This window comes from Takifugu rubripes, chromosome 20, assembly GCF_901000725.2.
Source record: "Takifugu rubripes chromosome 20, fTakRub1.2, whole genome shotgun sequence".
Taxonomy (NCBI): domain Eukaryota; kingdom Metazoa; phylum Chordata; class Actinopteri; order Tetraodontiformes; family Tetraodontidae; genus Takifugu; species Takifugu rubripes.
Window position 1 is genome coordinate 12213461 of NC_042304.1, and position 11772 is coordinate 12225232.

General features: G+C 47.7%; 2 long non-coding RNA genes across 3 annotated transcripts; both read right to left on the reverse strand.

Annotated features, from left to right (window-relative positions):
* Nucleotides 1-700: 700 nt before the first annotated feature.
* On the reverse strand, nucleotides 701-8901 carry LOC115247307 (uncharacterized). The gene is made up of 4 exons (XR_003886361.1): nucleotides 8566-8901; nucleotides 7891-8436; nucleotides 2458-2550; nucleotides 701-2241 (listed from the first exon to the last, which is right to left on the reverse strand). It is a non-coding gene; the product is annotated as an uncharacterized lncRNA (long non-coding RNA).
* Nucleotides 8902-9268: 367 nt separating this feature from the next.
* On the reverse strand, nucleotides 9269-11423 carry LOC105417958 (uncharacterized). Of its 2 annotated transcripts, XR_003886360.1 has the most exons (4): nucleotides 10996-11418; nucleotides 10731-10822; nucleotides 10335-10643; nucleotides 9269-9381 (listed from the first exon to the last, which is right to left on the reverse strand). It is a non-coding gene; the product is annotated as an uncharacterized lncRNA (long non-coding RNA). The 2 variants fall into 2 exon arrangements; XR_965401.2 differs by lacking the exon at nucleotides 9269-9381 and having other exon boundaries at nucleotides 9458-10643; nucleotides 10996-11423.
* Nucleotides 11424-11772: the final 349 nt, after the last annotated feature.

The following is an 11772-nucleotide window of genomic DNA, read 5'->3' on the forward strand; positions in this document are numbered from 1 at the left end:
CTCCGTCTCCCGGTAGCCCTGCCTCCCGTCTGTGTCCATCAGCGTCTGGTTTCCCCTTTCTCTCCCTCTTTCACATCTCCTGATCTCCCTCTCCTCGCTGTTTCCGCCTTTGTTTTTCCTTTTTTTTCATCCGCGACTCTTCCTCCGTCTCTTCTCTCTTTCTTACCGCCCCCGCAGCGTCTTGATTCTTGTTCTAAATTACAAAGTCAGATTGCGGTTGAAGATCACTCTGGAGCGGAGGAATACAAAGAGTTCAAGAGTTAAAGTTTCACGCCTCCACGAACTTCTGCCGAAACACAGATTTAATAACTGTCTTTAAATCTGTGAGGATTCATGACCCAGTTGTGAAACAATCATGCCTGCAGAGTTAGCGCCTGACAGTTTAACGTAGGACTCTTCGGGATCCATTTTTCTCGGCCCTAGAATGGAATGTTTGTTCCTTCCGTGCTTTGCAGCAGCAGCGTGAGCGATGTCTTGGTGTTCTCCGGTTATGGATGTCTCCGCGATGGTCCTCCTGCAACCCAAACAACTTTTTAATCAAGCTAGCATCTGCCTTTGGTTACTGGATCACATTTTTATTTGGCTCCCTCGTTCCCTCATAGTTCTCTACACACACACACACACACACACACACACACACACACACACACACACACACACACACACACGCACCTTTTCATTGAAACAGTTTGTGCTAAGAAGGCTTGTTCTCTCTGAAGAGGAGAGGCCACGTTGAGTATCTTTAATGATTTATCGCCACTGCAGCTAATGTTTTCAGAGCCTTTGTTGGAACAAATAAGTCACGAACAGATTCTTTTCCAGACACTTTGCAGCCTTCCATTTATTGTGCTTCTGTGCTCCTCCACACACACACACACACACACACACACACACACACACACACATACACACACACACACACACACACACACACAGCCCTCGTCAGAGATCACAATAATGAACGTTTTGTGTACAGACTTGAATTAGTCAATAGATTTTTGAGGAAATCCACGATCACCAATGTGGCTCAAGGGCGTTTCTGGATGTTCTCCCAGTTACTGCCAGGTTTCTCCAGGTGCTCCAGGTCCACCGAACGACCCCAAAACCCCTTAGAGGCTTTAAACGCACGGGCTTGAAGAGAAAATGATTGAATCAGTAACAATACTAATGATCTTGATCCTTCATTTTCGGAATCATCGGCACCCCCGGGAAGAAAATATTTGACAGCGGCAGAGAGAGAACGGTGCCTTGCAGTGGCGTGTGTGATGTCCTCGGATCTCAGCTGACCTCTGACCTATCATGAGGCGAGAGAAAGATAAAGAGGCAGAGCGCGGCAGGGGGCACTAAGAGGACAGGGATATATGGAGAGAAAAATACGCAACGACGGAAGGATGGTTTCAATCCCGTCTCTGGACCCTGACCCTTCTATGCATTTGAGAAAATGTGAGCTACTCCCAGGCGTGCGGGGCTCCATCTCCAGGACACACATGACTGATGCACTGAATCCTTTCTCGCGCTTGTTCGCTCCAATGAGCTCTGAAGTTCATGGGCTGCTCACTTGGTCTTCAATTTTATTTCCCGACTTGAAATGAAATCAGGGAATAGAAGTGGGAATGCAGCAGGTGAGCGTCACTGTTGGTCCACACTCCGTGATCGCTTATGGGCTTTTAGTAAAAGCGCCGACCTCTCGCCCAGCGTGCTGCTTACATTTGTGGGAGCGATTCTAGATATGACTGGTTTGTTGAGCAGATGTTGAAGAGCTGCTCTGTGATTTTGTTTATTTTCTAGTATCATGTTTTTCTCCTTCATCTTCCACATGTTTCCACCACAGAAGCCGTCGTCGGCGTTCAGCTGGACGCTTCCGGTCCTGGTCCAAATGCGTCTCCGACCATCTTCTGAAATGACAACTCTCCAGTCGTGCTCATGAACGCAACCACAGCAGTTTAGTTGGATTAACACGTTTCCTTCAGCTCTTAAATGGGATCATATGTTCACTTTTGGGCCTTTTCCACTCGATTGGTTCTTCTTAAACCATCTACTTGATTTTCAGGGTTTTCCAGTCGGCACCTGCACCAGGTACTCTTTTACCGAGCTGCGACTGCCCCTGAAATCACTGGATAACTGGGAGCAACTCGCCCAGGCTCAAACCCGCCAGTTTGAAATCGGCTCTGGTCCACCAGCGAGGCGCAGACGTTTCTGTGGTTTCCCAGGTCCCCCGGCTGCTCCCGGACATGAGTGGACCTGTGGAAAGGGAAACACCTCTTTATAAGGGCGATTCAAACAGTGACTTTTGAATCAGACGTGCCGGCCGAGTGTTGTCGCCGGGTGGACGACGGCACGACGCCTCAGTTGCAGGGAAGGTTGTGCTGCGGATGGTGCGATCATTTCTGAGTCGCAGGGAGGATGAGAACCCCAGAATATCATGTTTCACAGAGGCTGGGGGGGCTGCCGGCTCACCTGTTCATTTGTCCTCATCGACGTCGATGCCATGTTCTCTAATCCTCACAGAGACCAGATCTGGCGCGGCGTCCTTAATGGGCCCGCCACCGCCTGAACAAACAAGCCAATAGACAAACAAGAGGCGAGGACAGGATGAGGAGGGGGCGAGATGAAAGGCAGGGGTGGCGAGAGAGGGGGGTCGAGGGGGCGGCGAGGCAGCAAGGAGGCGGATGATGAACTACTAACGCAAAGACAAATCAAAATGGAAATGAGGCGCCACCAAAGAGCACTCCAGCCTCCCACCAGACGGCTCTGAAAGCCTGGCAAAGGAAGAGAGAGAGACGGCAAAAAAGAGTGGCTTCAACTCTGGAGATCGATACGACTTTTTACGGACGTTTCGAGAATCAATGACAAAAGCTAAACAACAAAAAAAAGAAGCCCAGATGACGGTGTGTGAAAGTCAAACTTGTTCCATTTAATTTCGTCATGTAGATTGAAACAGGCCCAGAATACAGTATTAATTTGTTGTAATATATGATATGAATCTTATTGCATTAATTATTACACTAAAATCAAGAAAATCTCACTAGTCAAGGCCACTAAAGTGCATCAAAAGGAGCGATAAAGCCCAGCGTATGTGTTTTACCGGCATGTGCAGGGTTGGCCAGCGTTGTGGTTCACCTGCTCATCATCTACAAATAACTAGTTTATTGAACTCACCTAGGAGACGGTTACAGTACCTTCACCTGCACCGTGGCTCCGTGGTTGACACTAGTAGTTTTCCTGCGCGTTCAGTCAGCTTTTTTTGTGGTTTGAGCGAGATTGATTCAGTTTATGTGTGGATGAAAGTTCTCATGGTGTCATGGTGGTGCTATTAAAGCAGATTTTACCAACAATTCTTTAGTGAAAATCATCGCCACATCAACATTACGGATTCAATGTGACGGTGCTTCAGGTGGAGGGGTGGGGGAGCTCGAAGCTGTGGAACCAACCCAGAGAACTCGATGATAGGAGGGGCCAGATGAAGAGATAGAGGGTGGAAGTAGAGGTCAACTGGGTCAGCATGAACCAACAGGACAAGAACGCTACTGGTGCCTTCGATCCCCCCCATCAATCAACCGTCAAAGCTCCTTGAGAGGGTGACAGAAAGTAAGACGTGACAAAAGGGTAAGCTAGGCCCTGCAGTCAGACTGGCAGGCATAAAGGGATAAAAGGTCACTAGTTCACAATTACACTCTTTCTTTCATCTCAACACTGCTAGAAAAGCAGCCAGAGAACAAACCTCCACCAGGAGTTCATGGAAATACACGTTTCTGTATCAGAGCTGAGCTGTTCTGCGCACTTGTCTACAAAATTAAAATGAATTTAGGGCGCCTTAAAATGTCCATCCTGCATTTTGGCAGCCGCTCTTACAAAGGGAAACTGGAGCAAACTGGGCCGTGCCCTAATCCTCAAAAGAATCTGGAAGTCTTTTCTATTTTTTCCAGTGTTAGTAGCACAAATCCAGTCACAATTCTATGTTCCAGTACTTCAACACAGAATGTCTCGATTCCCCTGACAAGAACCCACCAATCACACACAGTTCTTAAAGAGAAGAACAGGCCTCGGCCCATCTGTCACCAGTAGAGCCAGAAAGTGTGAGAGCAAAAAGTTATCAGCCTATAAATGGCTCCCAAAGTGTGTGTGTGTGTGTGTGTGTGTGTGTGTGTGTGTGGGTGGGTAGGTGGGTGGGTGTGTGTGTGTGAGTGGGTGTGTGTGGGTGGGTGTGGGTGTCTTTTGTTGTGATGTTTACAGGCGGAGCAGGAAGTGATGTCATCATCTTCGTGTGCAGTTATTGAGCCGACAGACTTTATTGTCCCAGCAGATGAAGCCACGTCTGTAATGTGAAGTCGGCCGTTATCTTGGAATAACTGTGTATTCATAAAGGAAACCTTTTGTTGGGCTGAGCCACGGGTTCGCTGGGTTCGTTACCTTGACATCGTAATTGGGCTGCATCGCTGAGTGGGCTGATAAATGACTGGTTACCAAAATAACATTTATGCTTATTTCCAAGGGTGACAAATGTAAAATGAGAGATAAAACACATCAGAGAGCTCAGAATGGAAATGAGACGAATATGAAAGCCGAACTGATAGTGAACTTTGAGGCGGGCCAATTTTAAATTTGCAAATTAAAAATGTCACTTTGTATGTGTGGCATTTCCACCAGTGTCAGTTAATGATCTTAATTAAGAGTTTGAAATGGAATTATGATCAACTCAGGCAGAAATGATCCTACATGACGGTAGCATAGCATGCTAATTAGCCTTTATTTGGGTTGTGTTTGTATTGCCAAAGAGTCCAGATAAGAACAGTTGTGTAAGATCAATACAAATCATTTATCTTATCTGATCTGTGGGCCTAAATTGCAGTAATGTTGGGTTAATGACTGACGAACAGGCTGAACAAGGTCCTTTCTGCTTGATAAGCAGCTTTTGATTCTGAAGGTTTTGTTTCTGTCAATTTAACACCTTAATAAGCTCCAAATGGTTTCACTCATTTACTGTATTTTTGCACTTCCAATGGCAACTTCAAATCCAAAGGCAGGCTATTAAAATTTCCTCTCTGTGGACAAAAAAATGTGGAGAGCGGCTGAATCTCATTTTCTGTGCGAGCGGTTTCACTGCAGATCACTTCCAGCCAGGCGATATTACTTTCAATCAGGAGTCATCGATTCAATGGCAGGACGGTATATTTCAAATTCCTTGTTTTACTAGTTGCCATAATTCAGTCAGAAGTAGGTTTTAAGTCAAATGAAATTGCTTTGGTGGGAAGAAGGAGACAATATCGCCTCTGTTGCAGATTGCCTTAGCTGAAGGGGGGAAAACAGTGTAGCAACTCTAATAGCAACGCTATATTAGATTAGCTGCTGTGTGCTGCCTATGTTGTGGCGGCGTGCAGGGATGTGTATAAAACAGCTGCGTCTTCCCCCGCAGCAGCGCCGCGTCAAGCTTTGCAACGGTACAGGATAATTGTGGTTCTGTCTCTAATTCAGGCTCAGAAAATGAAATGCTGATGTTCAGTGGTGGAATGTTGAAATTACGTTTTTTGTTAAACACTTTTAGGTTTTAGATATTCTTATGTGCAACTCCAGCAAAGGTGCACGGAGTCGGGGAATCTGCGTCGTGGAAGCTGCGTTTCGTGGCATTTGGTGGTAAACTGTAAAGACTGAAAACCTGTTTCACTGGCCAAGTATGTTCGAGAGCCCGCGGTGGCCGCTAGGGGGCGATGTAGATCTGAAATGACCGTTTTTTTTACTGCAGCTGCAATCATCTATAATCTACAAAGTGAATGTTTTGATTATATTCAGAACTTCTGGGACTCCTGGATGTAGACCTACGACTGTATTTGTTCAATGTGCAAATGTATTGGAGGTGACTGTAGCTGGTCTGATTAGCTGGTCTGATTAAGCTATGATGATTAGCCTGGAAAAGAGGTTGTGGGTTTAAAGTCAGGCTCATCTCTTTCTATCTGGAGTTTCCGCACTCTCCTCATGCATGTGTGGGATTTCTCTGGACGCTCCAGTTTCCTCCTACAGTCCAAAACCATTAACCCCAACATTAGGATGATTAGAGACTCGAAATTGCCTCTAGGTATGTGTGTGTGTGTGTGTGTGTGTGTGTGTGTGTGTGTGTGTGTGTGTGTGTGTGTGTGTGTGTGTGTGTGTGTGTGATAGACTTCGGCACTGCGGCGCGGATCAGGAATATGTGAAGGTTGTATGGACGGACAGAGGTTTTGTTTCTTGGTTTTCTTTTTGAACTCTGCACATTTCCAGCTCTTTTCTTCTTATTTGATATAAATTCCAGGACCGGCCACGTCTCTATACATCAACAATTCTTTTGCCAAGATTAAATTGCACTCGCCCATTCTCGAGTGAGGCCTGGGTACTTATTTTCCCTCGCCGTTCTGCTATTTCGGCCAGGAAACCTTGCCCGCTGGTTGGATACCCCTGTGTAAAATCAGCTACTGGTAATGAGCTCAGGATGGAAATTCTCTACAGGTTCAACTAAAGTTCAAATCGGCCCCACTTTGAGTCATTCCTGCATAATTTTCTCTGTGAGCCCCTCACCATAACATGAAGGAGTTATTATGGAACAATAACAAAAAATCAACATGCTGTATGTCCGCCTAGAATACCAAATGTCAAAATAGAATAAAAGAATGGATTCGGAGCTCTCTGCACCACCTGAAGCAGGTTTTTGACCCACTCCAGATATTTGGGACAAACACAACACGTCCCCCACAGATGGCTGGAGACACCTAAGCACCAGCTCTGCCCTTGTCCAAACGTCCTGCTTAGCACCGCCACATATTCGAACCACGTTCATTTGCATAATCTATTATAAACACAAATATGAGCGCTCTCAAGTTCCCAACGACTGCATGGATACGCACACGGAGGGTCATCGCCGTCCCTTAGGACTAACAAGGAAACAATCTCTTTGCATAGGCAGCTGTAATTTCCTTTCCTATTTCCCCTGCATGGACAGCAATTACTGATCCTGGGCCAGGCAGCGACGGCAGCTAATAATGCGGCGATATGATAATCATTGGCTTATTGGACAGCACATTAGAGGAGGGTTTGGACGTCAAGGCTGAAGGAACAGATGGAGGAAACAGAAACAGGGAACGGCACACAGATGGAGCCACCCAAACACACATGCATCCTTTCACGCGGAGGATACACACTTTTGTGGTTGGCAGTGTCCTCTTTGTCTCCTTTCCTCCTCTTCAGCACACTTTGCACACACCTCAGCCAACATCCTGCAAAAACCGGAAAAAAACCTCCCTCTGCTTTCTGAACTGGAAGTTAGTTTCCTAAAAAGAGAAAGACCTGGTAATGGAAGCGATAGAGGAGAGAACGAGGAAGCTCGGTCAAGAAGATGAAATCGAAGAGCAAAATCAGGAGGCGAGAAACGAGGAGATAAAGAGCAGAGATGAACGAGATGGTGGTGTTTGCAGAGCTGCCTCCTGGAGAGGGTTTGCTGTGACTGCTCGTGCGCTCAGCGTGCATATGCACGATAAGAGCGGGACGCTGTGAAAAAAGTCGTTTGTTTTTCTCCATACAACATCAACTGAACTCCTCACCTCAGCAGGTTTTACTGTCACTAGCATAGCGGGCTACCTCCAGCACCCTGAGCGTGTTAGATAACCCTTGGAATTACAAATCCTTGTACAGTATTTGGTTTATTACACATCAGTAAATTTTCTATAAACAAAAGATGAACGCAGCTTCATGCTAAGTCGCGTCTACATGCACATCTAAACTAGCGCGACTGAGTCGGATTCTGGGTGGCGTCGAGCCGGCTGACCTTTAACGCCGTCCAAGAAGACGTTAGCTGGCGCGGTAGCAGCCACGGCTAAATCAACGGCAGTGATGATGCGTTTAAATGTCATAAATTTGTTTGCTTACCAGCATCTCTCGCTGGGACCCTCCGGCATCGAGCGCGTGCACAGATCCCAGAGGCCAGCTCCCTGTCCATGTTTGGATGTCTCTGGGCTGAGTTTGGTCGAGCTTAGTGGCTCATGAGCAAGGCAGGTAACCACACATAATGAACTCTAACTATTTGCTACACCTCTGTGGTTGAGGGATGCTTTATTCAGCTGTGTCCCATCTCTTGAAAACCCCCCACCGGTGAGGGAATACAGCCTGGTCCCTATCTGGGAGCGTCCACAGCGACGTCACTTTACACTGAGCAGGTCCGACTCAAAGCTCAAGGGAGAAACCCGGAAGGACTGTCAACTGTTAACCCCAGTAATTGGAGTTTGTGATGCTAATGTTCGCGTGCTGCTCCGCAACCACAGCGCCCACCAGGCTGCTGAGCGACACTTGAGGGGGTAGGAGTGAGTGACAGCAGCGTGGAAGAGCAGACAGGCTGACCAGATGGCTGGAGCTGCAGCGCCTGCAGCCCTGTAGCTGAATATCACAGGGAAAATTCCAGAGAAAAGGGAGGCGATGCTGAAAAATACCAAAAAAAAGAAGCGTTTTGGAGAATCTCCATGCAGCTGTCAAGCAGCGCATGTCTTCTGTTCATGTGGAAGGTCAGCCAGAAGTCAGAAAGTGCACACAGTAAACAGACACCAGTACCTGCCGCACCAGGACGCTCCAGCTCCACCAGCTCATCCTAACGGGATGCAGGAGGTTCTTGTGGGCAGCAGAAGGTTCTCGCCAACTTCCCTGGACTCACTAACATCCGTCACATGTGATCAGCGGGAACCTGCCGTCATCTGACCCGGGTGCCACTTGTGAATCTGCCAGTTCTGCTCTCAACTGCCGCTCCGCGCTGCACGGGGGTGAGCGGTGTGCACGGGGGTGAGCGGTGTGCACGGGGGTGAGCGGTGTGCACGGGGGCCCCTTGAATCAGGCCCTCGTGCCACCCTCCTGAGCCCGTGTGCAACAGTTCAGGCAGAACCGTGCACACGAGTGGCCTGCTCAGTCATGTGACGGGTCTGTTGCCCTCCTCCAGCCCCCTCCCCCTCTCCTGGGCCACGGGCCCGTCTCTTTAACTCCTCCAGAATCTTTTACAAACAACTCCTATGATTCAGAAAGAAGGGTGAACAGGTTTTCTCTTCCACGAGGCCCTTGTTTACCCGTTTACCTGTCTGAAACAACACTAATGTCTGAATATTAAAGAAGCCGTGAGCACGGTGTCACTGAAAGGACACATTACGCTGCTCTGGATCTCTTATATCCCATCATTCCACTGGTTCAGGGCGGAGAGAACTGGTTAAACATTTCCCAAACTGCAGATGAGACAGATTTCCGTGAGCTGCATTCACGATGGGTTCTTTTGTCGGGAAACACTTAAAGTCACATTCAATTTGCCAATGGCAGCTTTCCCTTCAGCGGTGCCCTGGTGGTAGATTGGTACAGTCAAATCCCCACGTGTTCACTGTTAAAGCCCTTTGTAGACAAAGAATGTGTGATTTTTACAGACACGCTGATAGGGAGAAAAGAGAAAGCGGAACAAAAACTGAAGCTACAACAGAAAGCTAATTTCTGAATTGTTACAGGTTCATTTCCCCTTTATTCACCTTGTTTGGGCTTTTATCTTTTTCCTTTATTTTTTATTTTATTCCCTCTTTGTTCTTTATCTTATCAGCCCAGAGCAGGTTTTCCATGGCACTCTGGGAAACCTAATTTGATTATCAAGTACTGTATTTAAACCCATGGCCAGCAATTCTGTCTCCCTCCACTCCTCCCAACAGGCCATTTATTGCTACGGTTGCTAATAGTTGCTTCCCTCCGCCAGGGTCTGTGGCAGCTTTGGTAACTTGTAGCGTAGCTGTAGCGCAGCGTAGATAAGGTCCTGCCAATGCTACAGTCAGATGGTGGTGGGGGATTTTAGCAATAGAATATGACACACAGATAATGGAGACAAGACATAACAACATGTATGACAGGAAGAGATGGTGGAACGGAAGCAGCGGGGAGGCTCGGTCACGTCCGTGGTGCGTTTGGAAGCTCTGCCAAATGCGTCCGTCTGTGAACTTACCGTCAGGAGGAATATATCCTTGCACCTAAAGTCAAAACCAGCGTGTTTGCTGAGGCGCTGCTGCTGCTACCAGCTCTTTTACACGATACCTGTGATCATCCTGGCAGCGCCACAAGATGCTGCAGAGGATGGATGTTTATGTACAGCCGAGCTGCTCGGTGCGGATCAGACCTCAGGACCCCCCCCCCCTCACTAATGAAGTGGTAAATCCCATCAGTTTTCAATAGAAAACATCCTGTTAGCAATTATGTTACTCCAACGCTAACCTTGAATAGGCTCAGATATAAAGACCACGTAATTATATTTGCCTTTTATCTATGATGGAATTCCCCAAACAAAAATGCGTGAAAAATGAACAAACCGAGTAAAGGCTCCCATCCTCCGCCGGCTTGTGCTGGCGGGGCGGCATCAACCGCTGGATTAGCCTCCTCCACCTCCTCCTACAGCCGCTCCAACGGAAGCAGTCGGGCTCTAAAAGTGTCCTCCCTTTGCTGTCAGTCAGCTGTCATCGATGTCAAAGACTCGTCACCACCTCGACAAAGGACGCCTCGTTTCAAACCCACCGATCCCAAGTTTGGCTCGGCGCAGTCATCGGGCTTCCTTATCTCCACGGGGAGAGAAATGACAGCGTGAAATCATCATCCGGGGTGATCTCCTTCCTGTCGGATCACTGCTGGGAAAAAAAGTCAGACACGACTCCACAAGCGGTGTAAAGAGTTTATCAGTCTGTTCTCTGTGAAAACTAATAGGAACAGACCAGAAATAGAAGTCTTTCTCTCTGTTGAGGACAACAAATGGCGAGGGCGAGGGCCAGTAACAGCTGACAAACAAAACAGGAATCGGCGCCGTCTATTGGTGAGAATGGAGAATAAAGAGACTTATTCCGGGAGATTTCTATAAATCGGAATTCTCAATGAAGCGACAAGTTGAGACGAAGTTCAAAACCGATGATGAGATGGAACGAAACGAGCCATTTCAAGCATTTCCGAGCCGCTAATATGAGGCAGGTTTTCCATGCTCACTTGTCATCAGACTGAATCAGAGACTCGCTGTCGTTATCTGGAGCTGTGAGGAACCGTGAGGCCAAACAAGATGGGAGGACAATCAGAGGCCGGCGGGACTGCCCACAGTCTGCTGGCGCCAGGGACACAATTATCTTTAGAAAGCTTCAGTCAGATCCATTAAAGAAAACATTCCTGGGGAGGAGCACGGATACACACACAGGTGCATTTTCAAGCGTTCAACCTTTAAAGGATTGAACAGTTTTTTAGCAGCGTGCCTGATCTCTGTTGTTCCATGGAGCTCCGGGTCGGTTCAGACGTGGACCTTAAACCCACAGCTCTCCTCACGGGTCTGGCAGCAGCACAGTTGTGTTCACACCTGTGGATCAAACGTGCTGAACTGTGTGTGTGGCCTCAGCAGGTTGGGGCTGCTGCCGCGGCACCACGGGTGTGTGAGGCTGTGCTCACACAGATTCTGCAGTGTTCTTAAGAATCTGGGTCCATTTCCAGCTCTCCTATTTCTCCTTTCAGAGTGGGTTGATTACTACTGCCTGTTCACCTGAGGGCTGGTTACCTGCACCAATGCTAATGTGCTACACCTGCGCACCGCTGTCTCTGCCTATTTTAGGGTTACAGGCTTAGACATTCAATTAATCGGTGTGTGTGTGTGTGTGTGTGCGTGTGTGTGTGTGTGTGTGTGTGTCCATGCTACATTCTGAAGACCAGGACATCATTTTAAAGTGAAATGAGGACATTTGTGGGGACATTTGACTGGTCCTCACGTATCTAAAGGTCTAT